Source organism: Panthera tigris, chromosome A3, assembly GCF_018350195.1.
Source record: "Panthera tigris isolate Pti1 chromosome A3, P.tigris_Pti1_mat1.1, whole genome shotgun sequence".
NCBI classification, from domain to species: domain Eukaryota; kingdom Metazoa; phylum Chordata; class Mammalia; order Carnivora; family Felidae; genus Panthera; species Panthera tigris.
Genome location: NC_056662.1, coordinates 114862851 through 114881347, shown reverse-complemented (window position 1 = coordinate 114881347; position 18497 = coordinate 114862851). Strand labels below are relative to the sequence as shown.

At 40.9% G+C, this 18497-nt stretch overlaps 1 protein-coding gene across 4 annotated transcripts in view; it reads left to right on the top strand.

Moving 5' to 3' along the window:
• The window catches only part of LCLAT1 (lysocardiolipin acyltransferase 1), a 181202-nt gene that overhangs the window by 1428 nt on the left and 161277 nt on the right, over window positions 1-18497 (top strand). The window contains exon 2 of one of the 4 annotated variants that reach the window (XM_042982226.1): window positions 3755-3928. The exons of the other annotated variants lie outside the window; for them this stretch is intronic. The gene's annotated coding sequence lies outside the window, so the exon portion shown is untranslated. The remainder of the gene's footprint in view (window positions 1-3754; window positions 3929-18497) is intronic. 4 annotated transcript variants of the gene reach the window in all.

Below are 18497 nucleotides of genomic sequence, written 5' to 3'. Positions count from 1 at the left end.
AGGTGTGGTTTCTAGTTCCTACTCTGCCAATTAAAATACATTAGGGAAATCATATAACCTCTTTGTCAGTGTCTCCTCTCTGGACCGGGCAAAGCATTTCTTGTCCAAACAAGCTCATTGTATTGTGAAGAAAACAAAACAAAACAAGGCAATGTATATATGAAAGGGGTTAAGAAAGTTAAAAATATTCAATGATAGCAGTTGACATTTATTACTATGCGGTTTCTCTGCCAAGAACCTTATTTGTGCTGACTCAGTCACCTAGCAATTTTGTGAAGTACTTTCTCATCTTGTTATACCAATGAGGAAACTGAGGCACCGAATGGAAAAACTCTGTTCTTAACTGCCATATGGTTTTCCGGTATCATACAGATTTGTTACGCGTTAAGGAGATATATAGGAACAAGTTTTTCAATGAAGTAATTTCTTTTGTGATTGTTTTGGTTATATTTTATAAAAATTGTGTTTCATTCCATTAGCATCCAACAGTGATTTATATGGTGATGACTACAGTTACTTTGGTTAAGTGGTATAGTCATCTTACTTTTGGTGCCCTTTATTTTAAAAATTATTTTAAAACAAAGAGTTGACTAATTTCTAACAGGAAGCAAAAATCAATAATTAAGGAAGATTTGGTTTTTATTAAACTCCAAAAGAATAATTTGCTGGGTGACTTTTGAACGAAAGCTTACGTTAGGTTGGTTCATTGCTTTGATGTATTTGCATTAAGTGTTCTAGTCTCTCTAGGAAAAAAAGGATATGGAATAAAAGTAGCTTGGACATTCATTGTTTCTTTGAGCCTTTATGGAATTGCCCTGCCAAGTCTTTGGCATGTAAAGATTAATTCCTGACCTTATCATAATGGAGTACAGGGAGAAGTTTCAGGTCCAAAAGTTTGTAGACCAGTGAATAAGATAAATAACTAATGCAGTGGGAGAGGGACTCGTATAGTTGTGGTGGGTACAGAGAGCTGTGGAAACACATACAAGTTGCTTTTGTTGGGGGTGGCCGTGGCTAAGATAGGAAGAGAAGTGACTGCAGGATAAAGGAGATAGGTTTTCTAGCCAAAGGAGTTAGCAGTGGAGAGTCAGGACAAGTGAGAGTGCATTGGTGTCCAGGGGTTAGACCAGAGTTTTGCAGAAGTTGCTGAGAGAGAACCCAGCAATGATTGTGAATTCTCATCTGAGAGAGTAAGTTTATCCTGTGCCCAGTGGGGCCTGTAAAACAATCTTAGTCAAGTAAGTAATATTATCAAGTTTATGTTCTGGAGAGATGATTTTGGTGACAGGGCGATACTCAGAATGTAAGGAGACCAGTTAAGGACAGTTTCCATACTCCAAGCAAGAGGTGGTGAGGGAGAGAAGCAGGGCATTTACTGGCAGACCAGAGGTCAGACAGAGTCTGCCACCACATTTTGAAGGCGGAATGGAAGATTGACTGGGTGTGAAGAATAATGGGGTGGGAGAAGGGAACCCTTGATAACCAAGTAAACAGCTGTTGGTTGTTTTGGTAACAATATGGTTGCAGATTGGAGACGTTGTTAATTTAGTGAAGGGTAGAGCAGAAAGCTCTTTGTTACTGGGTTTTGGGAGAATTGTAAACCCTTTGATGTCGTTGGGTCAATAAAGTTTAACAGAACCAGGCATATAACTTCCTCTATGCTTCTGGTTTCATAGACTACAGAAAACTTACATATCATAAAAGTCTGCAGGGTCTAGTGTGAAGGTAGATCCACTGGAGTAAAGCCATGAAAAAGGAGTGGGAAGAATCCTCGTAAGTGTGTTGGGGGTAAACTGTTAGAATAACATTTTTTCATTTATTTTTACATTAGATGTAAAAAAATTTTTTTAACATTTTATTTGTTTTTGAGAGAGAGAGAGAGAGAGAGAGAGAGAGAGAGATTGCGAGCGGGGGAGGGGCAGAGAGAGAAGGAGACACAGAACCCGAAGCAGGCTCCAGGCCCTGAGCTGTCAGCACAGAGCCCGACGTGGGGCTCGAACTCACAAACCGTGAGATCATGACCCGAGCCGAGTCGGACGCTTAACTGACTGAGCCATCCAGGCGCCCCACATTAGGTTTTTAATATATTTGTGTAGAAGGCCATTATAATATGGAAGTAATCACAAATGAATTCTCTAGTCGTAAAAGTGATCTCCATGCAAACATTCATAACCCTAGAGTTGTCTAGCATCGGACAGTGCTAAAGTTAAAATGAGAACTGCTCTCCTTCTACACCACTAAGAGAATGAAGGGCAGGGGTGCCGGGGTGGCTCAGCCCGTTGAGTGTCTGACTTCAGCCCAGGTCATGATCTCATGGTTCATGAGACGGAGCCCCACATCCGTCTCCCTGCTGTCAGTGCAGAGCCCAATTCAGATCCTCTGTCCTCCTGCCCCTGCCCCTCCCCTGCTCTCTCTCCCTCCTTCTCCCTCAAACATAAATAAACATTAAAAAAAAAAAAAATTAGGGGCAAAGTACAGACTGGAAGAAGAAATTTGCAATTCATATATCTGACCAAGGACTCCTACCCAAAATGTGTGTGTGTGTGTGTATACAATTAATAAGAAAAAGTCAATTAAAAAATATACAGAAATTTTGAACAGGCTCTTTCTACTAGAGGATCTCTGAAGGTCTGTATACAGACCTTCAGAGGAGCTCAAGGGGCGCCTGGGTAGCTCAGTAGGTTGAGCATCTGACTTCGCCTTAGGTCATGATCTCACCGTTGGTGAGTTCAAGCCCTGCATTGGGCTGCTGTCAGCCTGTCCGCACTGAGCCCGTTTTGGATCCTCTGTCTGCCTCTCTCTCTTCCCCTAACCCATTCACACTCTCTTGCTGTCAAAAAATAAATAAAACATTAAAAAAAAGAGGTGCTCAACATTATTAGTCAATAGAGAAATGGAAATTAAAGCAGTGAGCTACTACACACCTTCTAGAATGGCTGGAATCCAAGAGGAACAGATTTATATGTCTACAAAAACAAAACAAAACAAAAGTAAAAGGATGTTTGTAGAACCTTTATTTGTGGCTGCTAAAAATTAGGTAAAACCCAACGTACATTAGCAGTAGAATGGACAAGTCAACTGTGGTACATTTATAAAAGGAAACATTATGAAAGCAGTTAAAGAATGAACTGCTGATACACGCGTCCACATGAATGGGTTTCGTAGACATAAGGAGCCAGACAAAAGATTGTATACCATATGATTCCTTTAAGTGAAGTCCCAAAACAGGTTCAGCTATTTCCTGGTCCTAGAAGTCGAAGCGGTGGTTCCTCCGGCAACCTTTTGGGGTATTGGAAATGTTGTGTATGTTGAGTTGGGCAGTAGTTACATGGGTGTATGTATATGTAAAAACTCAAGTTGCACACCTAAGATTTGTGCACTTTCTGTTATCCTTTAAAGAGGTGCTAGTGAGAATTGGCCATGTTAGGCTAATTAACTTGATGAGGAAAACCAGCAGGAATGATGACAAGAGAGATGCTTTGTAAGAATTTAAAAGGAGCATGAGAGGCTTCAGGGGAATAAATGATGAAATCTAGGATTTTTCTTTTGTGATAATTGTCTTGCAAAAGGCAGATGTGAAATCAAGATTGTCATATCATGCCGTTTTACAGTTTAGCCACAAGATTATGTCCCAATCCCTTATTAATTCCTTGTCCTAAGAATTAGTGCATAGTTGTGAGTGTAACCTAAATTTTGGTTAATATAAGATACATTATGCAAATAAGTTGATTTGTATTTCGTTTCATTTTTGAAGGTGAAAATTCTAATCCAGTCTCTCTTTGTCATCATTGTGAAATGTCGCTGTTTAAGAGAAATCACTGTGTGGCTTTTTCCATTCTATGCTAATTGCTCTTGGATAACGAGGACTCCTGTGATCCCTTTGGCTGCAAGGTTTTGGATAAAGTAATGGAGCTGAGAAAAGCCTGTGGTGAGTTCCCAGTAGCAGTGAGGGAAAGTTCGAAAAAGGCCTTTGTGAACTTTCAGCCATCACGTCTTTACCTGGTCCTCTCTGTCTGGCAGTGGGGACACGGGGATCCTACTGTGATAACCCCAGAGGCAGATGGAAGGCATGTCTGAGGGGCACCATCAATGAAAGCTGACCAGGGGTGATCAGCCACTTTTATCAGCAGACTTTCACAGTTGAGGTTTCTGAAAACTGAAATCGTTAACTTCCTCACTGGAAGTAGGTTGCTGCTCTGGGGACAATAAAGGGAAGACTTAAGCTACCCCTAGTTTTCCATGTCACATAAGAGCTCACCTCCATTTTATGCTTTAAAATAAGTGTATAGTTAATCCCCTTGGGAGAACTCGTGGAGCTGGTGACCTGGTAAGGACAGGTGTCACAAAGCAAATGACAGAAGTTAGGAATAAGAGAACCAGGAGGAGGAGAAGTGAGCACTGCAGCCATTCACAGCCTTCTTCGTGTGGAGAGAAGGGGATTGTTTTTAGCTCAGATATTAACTCTTTCCCCACAGGAATGTTCTGGTAACTTGGGGAAGGCAGCTTTGTCTTGGCTCTCATTATTTCTGCTGTCCTGTTGTTGTAATACAAGTGCTTTCTTAGAATTGTGTTTTTATTGCATAGCCTTTAAATAAAAATTTGCCTCTGTGGGCTTACAGGGGAAAATGATGGTAAATGGAGTGGCTTGAACACGGTAATGTTTATTTACTTAACTGGAATATTTTTGGACACTTAACCATGAACTTGGTGATGGGACACAGTTGAATAAGACACAATTCCTGTCCTTGCATTTACTGTCTAGAGGGCGGGGATAAATCAGTGCCTTCTGTACAGAGATCACTGAGATTTTTGTCACTTCTTGTCACCTGTGGGTTTTCTGTGATGAAAGGTAAGCATGGCAGCTGTAAAACATGAGGTCCATAGGCAGTCTTGGTGACACTCTCTTTTAGTAGCTATTAATCGTAAAAACTAATATTTGTTGAGTGCTTACTACATATTGGGTTCAGTCCTAAAATGCTGTTAAGTTTGTAATTCCTCTAATTCTCACAGTGTCCCCTGTAAATACTATTATAGTCTTCGTTTTACCGTTGAGGCAACTGAGGCCCAGAAAGGTTAAATGACATGGGTTTGAACCTAGGCAGTCTAGTTCCAGAGTCTGCTGTTTTGCCTGTTTTAATCTAGTTTAAATTTAAAATATACTTTATGTAAATATACTTATGTGGCTTTAAGTGTAAGAGATTATGATTTGAATAAGAGTATGCTTTGTATTACAAGTTATGCTCAAAGTTCCTGTATATCCTTGCGAACACAATTGACTAGCTGCATAGGGTGATTCTCTCTGTAATGTGGGAGTTTTAATATATTTTTTTAAATGTTTATTTTTGAGAGAGAGACACACAGAGCACAAATGGGGGAGGGGCAGAGAGAGAGGGAGACACTGAATTGGAAGCAGGCTCCAGGCTCCCAGCTGTCAGCGGAGAGCCCGATGCAGGGCTCAAACCCACGAACCGTGAGATCATGACCTGAGCCAAAGTTGGACGGTTAACCAACCTAGTCACCCAGGTGCCCCTATAATGTGGATTTTTAAATGAGACATCCTTTTGCCCTTTTCCCCTTTCGCGTGTTGTGATTATTTTGGCACTCTTTATATATATATATCATATATATAAAAATTTATAAACTTACACATTAACATATATATAATATATAAAAAATATATTTTAAAGTTTTTTATTTTAGGGGGAGAGAGAGAGAGCGCGCGTGAGTGAGCGAGAGGAAGCATGCAGGAGGGGCAGAGAGAGGGGGAGAGAGGGACTCCCAAGCAGGCTCCACACTGCCAGAGCCCAATGTGGGGCTCAAATCCATGAACGTGAGACCATGACGTGAACTGAAATAAAGAGTCAGATTCTTAACTGACTGAGCCACCTGGGTGTCCTGGCACTCTTAATACTCTTGCATGTATGTGCCTTTATATCATTGTGAAATTCAGTAAACATACACTACTGGGTTTTTATTTCTGTGTGTACATAATGGTATTTATGATGTAGTATTCAAACTGGAGAATTTGTGAATTACTGGACTGACATACTTGTTAATGTGAATAACTACAAATAGAAACTTAAGTTGTACTTTCTGCATGGCTGTTAATTAAGACCAATTGATTAAATTAAAAGAAGAACTATATTTGCTTTGTCCTCTGTAACAATGGGAGAGAAGTGTAGAAGCAGGATTGAAGTAATGTAGAGTAGTCTAGGGGGTGCTAGAGTAACCTTATTTTGCTGAGTTTATTTAGGGTTGGAGTGAAACCAGCCCAATTTACCTTCTCTTGCCTTCTGAGAAGAAATACCTTACAAGTCAGAGTTAATCAAGACTGAATCATTGCTAGAGCCACTGTTATAAATAGTTCTTGTGTATTGAGTGGGCTAATCTTCAGGGAACTCAGGCTACATGGGACATAATTATTCCCAAAGCTATTTTTATTTCTCTTTTTATCTCAGATTTATTTAACTCTCAAAAATTAGGGGCATGAATATTCTTATTTTGAATTAAGCCCTCTAACATTGTATACGTTTTTCTCTTTTGCAGTTGTGCTTCTGACTTCGTCAGGGCATTTTCCATACATATTTGTTCGTTGTTTATAATGTTTCTAGGAGATGGGTATTTATATTAGTTTCTTGTGGTTGCTGTAATAAATACCACAAACTTGGTGGCTTAGTACATCAAAAAAATTTTTTTTCACAGTTCTGGAGGCCAGAAGTCCAAGATCAGACTCACTGGCTGATGTCAAAGTGTGGGAGGATTGTGCCACCTCCAGAGGCTCTAGGGGAAAATATGTTCCTTGCCTCTTCTAGTTTCTGGTGACTGCCTTCATTTCTTGGTTTGTGGCCACATCACTCCATTCCCTGCATCTGTGGTCACATTGCCTTTTCTTCTTCTGTATGTGGTCAGATCTTCCTCTGCCTTTCTTTTAAGTTTTTATTTTGGGGTAATTATAGAGTTACTTTCAGTTGCAAGAAGTAATACAAAAGGAACCCATGTACATTTTCCCCAAGGTAACATCTTGCAAAATTGTAGCACAATATTGCAACCAGAATATTGACATTGATACAGCCAAGACACAGAATAGTTTCACCATATGGATTCCTTATGTGGTACTTGGATAGCCACACACCCTCTTCTCTGGCAACCACTAATATGTTCTTCCTTTCTGTAATTTCTGCTATTGCAAGAATGTTATATAAGTGGAATTATACAGTGTGTAACATTTGGGGATTGTCTTTTTCTACGTAACATAATTCCGTGGAGGTTCATCTATGTTGTTGCCTGTATCAATGGTTTGTTCTTTTTTCTTGCTTCGTATTCCTTAAGATCATTAGCATTTGGTGTGGATGTATCCATTGAAGGGTATTTTGGGTTCTAGTTTTTGGCTGTTATAAATAAAGCTGTTATCAACGTTCACATACAGGTTTTTGTGTGGACTTAAGTTTTCATTTCACTGGGATAAATGCCCAGGAATGCAGTCGCAGGGTCATATTGTGGTTTTATAGACAAATGGGTTTGTCTCTGAACTCTCCATCCCATTGTCTATGTCTGTCCTTATGCTAGTGCCACACTGTCTTAATTACGGTTGCTTTGTGGTAAGTTTTGAAATCAGGAAGTATGAGTTCTCACTTTGTTCTTCTTTTTCAAGTTTGTGTTGTCTATTCTGGTTCCCCAACAAATCCATATGATTTAGAATCAGCTTGTCAGTTTCTGCAAAGAACTCAGCTGTGGATTTGGTAGTGATTTTTAATATATTCACTGAGTTGTACGACCATTACCACAATTAATTTTAATACATTTTCATCACCTCAAAAAGAAGCCCTCTGTTTATGAGCAGTGATGCTTCCCTAACCCCCAACCTTTCCCCTTAGAAGCATGTTCTAATCTGCTTTCTGTCTTGGTGTATTTGTCTATTCTGGACATTTCACGTAAGTGGAGTCATAGAATATGTGGTCTTTTGTGATTGGCTTCTTTCACCCAACATGTTTTCAAGGTTTGTCCATGCTGTAGCATGTGTCGGTGCATCATTCCTTATGGCTGAATAATGAGCTGTTCCAAGGCATGGATAGGACACATTTTATTTATCCGTTGATCAGTTGATGAACACTTCTTGGCTATTATGAATAATGATGCCTTGAACACTCAAGTACAAGTTTTTGGGTACATGTATGTTTCAGTTGTTCTTTGGTGTTCACCTAGAACTTGAATTTCTGGGCAATCTGGTAAACATATATTTAAATTTTGGAGGAACTGCCAGACTGTTCTCCAGGCTGTACCATTTTACAATCCCTCAGCAGTGTGTGGGTGTTCCCATTTCTCTACATCCACACCCACACTTATTATTACCTGTCTTTTTGATTATAGGGACATTATAGAGAAGTTACATTATAACATCCCAGGAGGTGTGAGGTGTTTTGATTTGCATTTCTCTGATGGCAGATGATGTCCAACATCTTTGCATGTGCTTATTAGTCGTTTGTATGTTTTCTTTGGAAAAATGTCTATTCTGATCCTTTGCCCATTAAAACATTTTTTTTTTAATGTTTATCTTTGAGAGAGAAAGCATGAGTGGGGGATGGGCAGAGAGGGGGAACAGAGGATGCAAAGCAGGCTATGTGCTGTCAGCAGCGAGACCCATGTGGGGCTTTAACTTATACACAGTGAGATCATGACCTGAGCTGAATGAAGTCAGAGGCTCAACCAACAGAGCCATCCAGGTACCCCTTGCCCATTTAAGAAATTGGGTTATTTGCTTCCTTATTACTGAGTGGTACTAGTTCTTTATGTATTCTAGATACAAAACCCCTTATCATATATGATAAGTTACAAAAATTTTCTCATGTAGGTTGCCTTTTCACTTGAAATGCAGTTGCTTTTTAAAATGTTTATCTTGGGGATGCCTGGGTGGCTCAGTCGGTTAAGTGTCCTACTCTTGACTTCGGCTCAGGTCATGATTTCACAGTTCATGTGTTTGAGCCCCACATCGGGCTCTGCGTTGACAGTGTGCAACCTGCTTGGGGTTCTCTCCCTCCTTCTCCCTCTGTCCCTCACCAACTTGCAGCTGCGTTCTCTCTCTCACACACACACACTCTCTCTCTCTCAAAATAAAGGAATAAACGTTAAAAAATAGACAAAAATGTCTTGTATCTACAACTTTGTTGAACTCACTTATTAGTTCTGGGAGGTTTTTGGAGTAGATTTCTTGGGATTTTCTGTGTAAACCATCATGTCCTCTGCAAATAAAGACAGTTTTACTTCTTTTCTGTGTAGCTTTTATTTCCTTTTCCTGTCTCCTTGCATTGACTAGTATTTCCAGTACTATGTGAACTAGAATGGTGAGAGGGGACATCCTTGCCTCATTCCCAGTAATGGGGATTGTGCATTTTGTCTTCTATCATTAAGTATAATAATGTTTACTGAGGGTTTTTGTAGATGCTCATTACCCGGTTGAGGACATTCTCCTTTATTCCAGTTTTTTTCCGAGAGTTTATCTCATGAACAGGCATTGAATTTTATCAGATAATTTTTCTGTATAGATTAGTGTGGTCATGTGGATTTTTTTTTTCAGTTTGTTAATATTGTGGATTACACTGATTGATTCTTGAATATTGAACTAACCACGCATCTCTGATTAAATTCAACTTTTTATGTCCTGCTGAATTTTATTTGCTAATGCATTGTTACATATTTTTGTGCCTCTATTCATGTATCGGTCTGTAGTTTTATTTTTCTTGTACTATTTTTTCTCTGGTTTTTGCATCGGAGTAATATACTAGCTTCGTAAATGGAATTGGAAAGTGCTCCCTATTGTATTTTCTGGAAGTGATTGTGTTAACTCCTTTTTAAAAATTTGGTGTAATTCTCTGATGAAACAATCTGGGCCAGGAGATTTCTTTTTCCAGTGGTTTTTAATTATGAGTTCAATTTTCCTAATGGTTACAGGGCTTTTCAAATTACCTGTTTCATTTTGGGTGAGTTGTAGTCTGTCCTGCACACAGAGTGGGGCTCCTCATTGCTGCCTGGCAGGGGTGGGTATTTCAGTTCCCCTCTAGGCCTCCGCTGAATACTACTCTGCATCCTTGTCTGTTTCCTGCCATGGGCCTCCGCTGACCTTGCTGGGAGGGGTGGCTTTCCTACCCCACACTATGGAGGTGGTGAAATTCTTGCCTCTCTACTAGGCCTTGCCGCGTACTGCCCACATGGGGATGGGAAGGAGTGCCTTGTAACTGTCACGGGAGTAAAGTCCAGGCTCTACAGATAGTTTCCATAGACACTGTGTGGCTGGGGAAGGGAGTCTTAAACCTACCTGGCAGGGAAGTCTGGCCTTTGATATCACCCCTGCAGGGGTAAAGGATTGGCTAAGGGAAGGAGTCACGTTGAGGTGTAATGTTACAGCCTGGTGAGAGTGAAAGGTTAGCTCCCTACTTGGCCAATGCTGTAGTGGATGGCGTGGGCCACAGTTTTGTCTGTGGTTTTTGGCTGGAGTGCAGTGGTTGTTATCTAAAAGTTTGTTGTGCTATTCTTTTCTTGGTCCTTTGAAAGAGAAGAGACTTCTTTTGCCTACCCCCTTTGGCGTTTCTGGATAACTGGCTTCTTCAACTCCATGTCCGTATGGTATATGAGCCAAAAGGAAAGCCCAGGAGATTCACCACTGTGTTGTTCCATGGGTCCCGAGTTCCAAGCTGGTGTGCCTTTCTCTCTCCACTGTCAGAGTCTTCTTTTGTTTGTGCAGGGTTTTTTAATTGCTGTTAGCTCGAACAGTAGGGGCAGCAGATCTAATCAACTTTACCATAGGTGGAAGTTGGACTGGGATTGTTTTTTTTTTTTTTTTTGTTTTTTTTGTTTTATGGAAGAAAACATAGGATAGAAATTAAGATACATAAATAGGCCAGTAAGACACTGAAGAAGGTAATTTTGGGTCATTTACTTGGAAGTGATAGTTTAACTCTGTCTTTATTTCTCCAGAGAGTAATTCCATGTGTCTTTGTTCAGTAAAACCATGCCTTCATTCGTTCTAGATCTCTTAAGGAATTTGACAATCTAGTGGATTATTTCTGTATTTGTATGTGTGTGTGTGCATGTGCATATGTACATACATATATATACATTTATAAACTCATAGTGAATCTAAATTTCTGGCTTAGTATGTGACAGAGAAAATGTTATCTTAGTGGAAGATTAGTTTTCTGGAGAGGACTCCGTTTTTCTAGAGGTTGTTGGAAACCTTGAAGCTGTGGATTCTTTTCTAAAAGGAGAAATAGGCATTGTGCATAGTGATTAAGAGCTATGTAAGGAAATTCTGTGAAAGTCTTTCAGTAACACAGAGGATTACTGGGGTCTTTGTTGGAAACCGTGTGATATCTAGAGCACTTTTCCAGTAGGTTTAGCCTTTGGGGTCTGCAGCTTTTGTTTTTTCATTTATTTTACAACTTCGTAAGTTGTCAGTAACTGACAGCAATGCAAATTCTTTTTTTTTTTTTTTAAAGTTTGTTTATATATTTTGAGAAGGAGAGCGAGGGTGAGCGATCAAGGGAGAGGCAGAGAGAGAGGGAAAGAGAGAGAATCCCAAGCAGTGTCCAAACTGCCAGCACGAAGCCCAACTCGGGGCTCGAACCCATGAACTGTGAGATCACGACCTGAGCCGAAACCAAGAGTCAGTCACTCAACTGACTGAGCCATCCAGGTGCCGCAAATTATTCTTGTCCTTAAGACATGCATATGAATTTTTTGTTCGGAGATACAATTTGTCTCTTTTCCTCTCTTCTGTAAGGGGCCAAGTTTTGGATCTATTAAGCAAATTTGTTTCACCATTTTTTTTTTAAATGTTTATTTCTTTTTGAGAGAGAGAGAGACAGAGCGCAAGCAGGAGAGGGGCAGAGAGAGAGGGAGACACAGAATCCGAAGAAGGCCCCAGATTCTCAGCTGTCAGCACAGAGCCCGCTGTGGATCTCGAACCCACACACTTCGAGATCATGACCTGAACTGCAGTCGCCACCCAGGTGTCCCTCGTTTCACCATTTCTGATTGCCTATATGTTTGTGCTTTTTGGCCAAACGCCAGATGGCCTTTTGAGCCAGATGGAACATCTTATTTGGGCCATAATTAGTGAGTAAAGTAAAATCATAGACAGCTATTCATTTTATATTTGCATGGAAGACACCAAGTTATCTTTTTATTTGTTTAAATAATCCATTAACAGCTTGAACTGTGAATTTAGCCTGATGGGCTTGAATCCCTTGGTAGCATTTCCTGTCCTTGTGATTCGGAGCAGGGGATTTTGTTTTTTAACCTGTTTAACCACTGGGAGTAGCCTCGGTGCTTTTTCTGCTGTGGTGGTTGTGAGGCTTAAGAGATATGTCACACCCTTCTCACAGTACCTCCTACATCTGAAGAACTGTTTTGTTATTAGAAGACTGTGGACAATTGGGGCACCTGGGAGGCTCAGTCTGTTGAGTGTTCGATTCAGCTCAGGTCATGATCTCACGGCTTGTGAGCCCCAAGTCGGGCTCTGTGCTGACAGCTCAGAGCCTGGAGCCTGCTTTGGATTCTGTGTCTCCCTCTCTCTCTGCCCCTCCGCCGCTCATGTTCATTTTCCCTCTCTCTCTCTCTCTCTCCCTCTCTCCCTCTTCCCCCCCTCAAAAATAAATAAACATTAAAAAAAATTTAGAAGACTGTGAACAACTGATTTTATTTTCCTGAGACGTAAATTCTTAATTTGTAACAAAAAATGAAGGGATTTTTTCCTGATTGTTAGGTCCTAGATTTCACTGGTGACAATTGGAAAGAATGAAGCAAAGCAACTGATAACAGTTGCTTTTGGAAGTGAGGACATTTTAAACATGCACGTGACCTTGCTGCTCTGAGAAAGGGAAGTGGACAGTCTGATCTGATGAGCAGTTCCTTACAACAGTGGCCTGGTAATTTAATTCAGTAAACATTGGTCATGGAGATCCTGTTTTGCCTTCCTTTGTACTAGGAAGAAGCATTAGGGCTGGAAATGTGGCTTAACAAAGTAACAAAAATATTATCTTTTTGCCTTAAAAAAATTTGGAGGGTAGATCTTGATAGAAGGAAGGCTAAATTTAGAGCTCAGCACCTTGATGGACTGGGAATGCTCACAAGTAAGTAGAACCGGAAAGGGCTGAATTTTGCTTAATCTAGGGGTAACCATTTGGGGTTTCCAAGGTGATTTTTGGGGGGAGTAGGACTTGAGGTGAGAGAAGAGGGAGGAACTGGAGAGATGGCTCAAGGATATCTGTTACTTACATTGACTATTCCCTCCGACCCTCAGTATTTACAAATGTTTTACTTCAGGAATTTTGGGGGCTTTGGGGGTTCAGGTGTTGGGAGTAAGGTAGCATTGGTGAATTGATTGAGAGGGGATCTTCAGAGGCTGAGAGAATTTAAGCCTGTCAGAAATTAGCAGTGGGTTGGGGGATTAGCTTGGCTTTCTGTGGGTTATATATTTGGAGCAAGTTAGGGGGTGGTTTGAGCCAAGGGCATCCTCACTACTGTTAGCTTAGGATAATGAAAATAAACCACGATGCAGGATGCCCCCCACGTGAACAAGGAGTTTATATGTAGGTAGATAACTATAGTTATAATTGGTTTACATATTCTAATGGAATTAAGTACTACTATAAACAAAAACAACTGTCTCCCTGATGCAGACATTTTCTGTGTGCAGAGTAGAATCGTCCTTTTAATTTGGCCTTAGACCCAGAGTCCAGGAAGTGGGGATAGTGTGTCATACCTGCTTTCTTTCGGAACATCTTCGAGTTCCTCTAGCAGTCTTTGGAACTTGAATACATCAGATGTTGTGGAGTGTGGGGCAGGGAGCTGTCCCTTACCCCATTCCCTATGGAGGTTGGGATCTAGGCTTGGATTTTGCCCTCACTCTCTATATTCTGTCTAGAGGTGTTGCTATCTGGGAAAAACCCAAACTCCAAGGACGTGGCCGGTTTAACAGTGCTGCCTCCCTTTCAGTCTGGAGTTTGGAAACATGGGACACGCTGGGCTCTTACCACACTGTTCTGGCATTCCCGTCCTTACTTAGCACTGCAGCCAGCACAGTCTCTCAGATTCCTGAGTCAATAAGCCTGTTCATTAACGCAGTCAGTACTAGATACCAGGAACCATCTGACTAGCCCAGTATGCTGTTCCCACTCCCTGCTTTCCCTTTCTTCCTCCATTTCTCACCCTCACTGGCTGAAAGACAGAGTTGAGACTTTGTTCTGGGATGCCAGCAACAAGAGGAGGTGATGATATGTGTGGTGTCTATGCCAGTCACATGGGGGCCCCTAGATGTGGGGCGATGTTTGGGTGGGGGATAGTGGCACGGGCTGTGAAAGGATTTGCCCAAGACAGAACAAAGGGATAGAAATGTATTGAATATACCTCAAGGGAGCAGCAGGCAGGACAACAGAGGAGAGGCTGTCTGCCATGAGGCAGGAGGTGAGGGCTGTTTTTAAAGGGGGAAGGTGAGGAGGTATGGGAACATGGGGAATTTTCCCTTTTTTGGTAACTGTGTCTGGTTGTAAGCAGCCCTTTGGATAGTTATGGCCTATGAGTATTTGGAAGTGGGTGGCTTGATGGGCATGTATGTATTCAGCCAGGGGGGTCTCTGTGGGCCCTTTCGCCTTGATCAAGTTTCCAGTGCTCAAGCCTGTTGTCTAAAAGCCACCTCTATAATATGTACATTGTGGGGTAAAATAAGTTGTGATGCTTCTGAAGTGTGGGCCATTAAAATGGTAGTTCCTAGTTATTGAATGTACTTTCTAAAAGCTGGACTGTAAAAGCTTTGAGTAAAATCTGTGTAATGGTGTCTGTGCTTGAAGTGTTTATCCTGCTTCATGTATCTGAACAGGAAGATTTTCTGAATTGATTATGGTTGTTCTGTTTATATTGTGTTGTTGAAATGTTCTGTGGTTGTTCCATAACTTTTCCTTGAAAAAATAAACACTTCTGTTAGATGCATTATAAGTTTCCTGTTGATAGGTAATAAAATGGTCCTTTTCTGTCAAAGAACAAGACCTAGCATTTCTGTTTGGTATTTGGTCATGTGGTTCGTTCTTTCTTTCTTTCTTTCTTTCTTTCTTTCTTTCTTTCTTTTTATAATTTTATTTTTAATTTACATCTGAATTAGCATATAGTGCAACAATGGTTTCAGGAGTAGATTCCTTAGTGCCCCTTACCCATTTAGCCCATCCCCCCTCCCACAATCCCTCCAGTAACCCTCAGTTTGTTCTCCATATTTATGAGTCTCTTATGTTTTGTTCCCCTCCTTATTTGTATATTATTTTTGTTTCCCTTCCCTTATGTTCATCTATTTTGTCTCTTAAAGTCCTCATAGGAGTGAAGTCATATGATTTTTGTCTTTCTCTGACTAATTTCACTTAGCATGATACTATCCAATTCCATCCACATAGTTGCAGATGGCAAGATTTCCTTCTTTTTGACTGCCGAGTAATACTCCATTGTGTGTGTGTGTGTGTGTCTGTGTGTGTGTGTGTGTGTGTGTACATATATATATATACACACACACACACACACACACACACATGCTACACCTTCTTTATTCATCCATCGATGGACATTTGGACTCTTTCCATACTTTAGCTATTGTTGATAGTGCTGCTATAAACATGGGGGTGCATGTGTCCCTTCGAAACACCACCCCTGTATCCTGTGGATAAATGCCTAGGAGTGCAAATGCTGGGTTGTAGGGTAGTTCTATTTTTAGTTTTTTGAGGAACCTCCATACTGTTTTCCAGAGTGGCTGCACCAGCTTGCATTCCCAGGTCATGTGGTTCTTTTTGAATCTTTATGTTAAAAATGAATTACCATTTTGTTTAGAGTCTAAAATATTAAATGGAGTATGTTCTAGAGGTCAGCCCTTGCCTTTTAGGCTTAATGCAGTAACTAACTTGCTCTTGTTTGACTCTAGTAGATGGTTATGTGACACCACTAGCAGGTATCCTCTCTTGAGTAGTGAGGGCTTCCTTTGGGGGGCGGGTAGGGAATCTTTTCTATGTGGATAAGTCTGAAAACTGAGTCTGCCGTGTCCTTCTCCGTCTCTAGGTGCACATTCTTCATCTGCCTGGGTCCTTTTGAAATCACTGGTTGTGATTCAATCTCAACTTGGTTAACACTAAATTCATTCTCAGTCCCTTCCTCAGTTCCCTGCTGGATGTGTCTGTTTCTATTTAGTCATACATACTTGAATTGTTATATTCAGTTTGACCCCCCCACCCCCTTTTTTCTATTCTTTTGTAAAGTTTTTGAAGTTTTTTTTTTCTTCCTCATCTTTATGCTTGTGTTATTTTGATAGCCTACTACTAGGTTTCTAAAATAATAGCTTCCATTTATTGTGCATGTGATGTAATAAAGAAATGTCTGGTTCTTGTCCCTGGATCCAGATGTAGAACTTCAATAACCCTTGGAATTTTCTGAGTAGGGGTAGGAGTATCTTTTGTTATTCATAATGAGCCTCCTTTAACCTTACCTGAGTTTATGGTGATCACATGACTCGGGGATGGGCCCTTAGATAGTTTCAAGGGAGGGTCTGGGAAAGACTCAGCTCTCAATTAGAGGGTCAGAACTTTACCACCCCTTGATCTCTGGGGTGAGGAGAGGGACTGGAGATTGAGTTCAGTCATACATAAATTATGATTCAATCAACCATGCCTGTGTAACGAACCCCTTTATATAAACTCTGGGCACTGGAGTTTCCAGGCTGGTGAACACATGGATGTGCTAGAAGGGGGACACCTGAATTTCCCCGAGAGAGGGGGGGCGTGGAAGTTCTGAATCCCTCCATTCTCTTTCCCTAGACCTGGCTTTATGCGTGTCTTCCACTTGGCTGTTGCTGAGTTGTATGTATCCTTTATAATAAAGCTGTAATTGGTTAAGTATAGTGTTTTCAACAAGTTCTGTGAATCATTATAGCAAATTAGTGCACTTGAATGAGGGTTATGGGAGCCCTTGAATTTGTAGCCAAGTTAGAAGTTCTGATAGCTTGGGGGATGTGTGCTGCAAAAGCAGTCTTGTTGGGTGTCTTGCCCTTTAGCTTGTGGGATTTGATAGTAACGCCAGGTAGCAATTGTAGGATACCCAGTTGATATCAGAGAATTGGTGGCAGGCTGCAGTGTTTATTCTTTGGTAGGCATTGTGGTGTGTGTTATTTTATGTAATATTACAGCTAGGTAGGTTTTTGTTTTATCATCCTTGTTTTATAAAGGAAGTGAAGCTTTTATTTTTTTATTTTATTTTTTAAATGTTTATTTACTTACATATTTATCTTTAATGTTTATTTTTGAGAGAGAGAGAGAGTGAGCACATGCAGAAGCAGGCGAGGGGCAGAGAGAGAGGGCCACACAGAATCTGAAGCAGGCTCCAGGCTCTGAGCTGTCAGCACAGAGTCCGATGCGGGGCTTGAACCCATGAACCACGAGATCATGACCTGAGCCAAAGGTGGACGCTTAGCTGACTGAGCCACCCAGGCACCCTGAAAGTGAAGCTTCTAAAAAGTCCTATAGCTTGCCCAGAGTCCTTGAGCTGGCAGCGGCACACTCAGTGCCTTCTGATTGTAGAGTCCCTACTTAACCCTTTTTGCTGAGCTCCTTCTTGATTGAAGGGTTGGAACTTTACCAGCTCCCCCTCTGGCAGCTGTGGACTGAGGACTGCTTTTTCTACATCACTGTGGAGCTCAGGAACTTGCAATTCTCCATTATGGTAGGATGGAACCCACACTCCTTAGGCAGCTACTCAAGACTCACTACATTTCATCAGGTCCAGGCTAATAATACTGTCCTAGTCTTTATATAGAACAGATGAAAACAAACACCTCTTGTGTTTCTTGGGTGGGCCACTCAGTGTGTATCTCCAGTGAATTGCATTGGAGATAGAAGATACATTTTCCAGTTCCTTAAAAACTATAATTGAAAAGCCAGAATATATTAAAAGATGTCAGTATAAAAATAGCATGTGATGACCAAGTGAGCAGTACAGATCATGAAATATTTCTGGAATTCAAAAGAGCAATTCATGGAGCAGATGTTACTTGAGTATGGTCTTGAAGAGATGGTAGGATTTTGGTAATTGGCTGGGGAGAGGACCCTTCTAGGTAGGAAGCCTGTGAGTAGAAAGGAAAGGAGAAGGGTGATGGACATGTACTGAAAGGTGGTGTTGATGGCAGTGAATGCTTCAGTTTATCTGGAGGGGGACCCTTTCCGAAGCCTGGATCTACTTTGACAAATGCAGATCTGAAGACACGACATGTCTTCAAAAGTTTTAGTGTATTGAGTTAAGTAACTGAATTTGTGCTAAAACTTTATTCTATGAAGTTAGAGTTGTTTGTAATTAACTTAGGGCCAACCTAGGTGATCAGGTCAGGTGATCATGTTGGTTAATACCAGTTTTATTTAAAAATAAGGTGTAAATACAATTCAGAATTACCTTTTTGTTTGTCACCTGAGCTGACCAAAGGATATTTC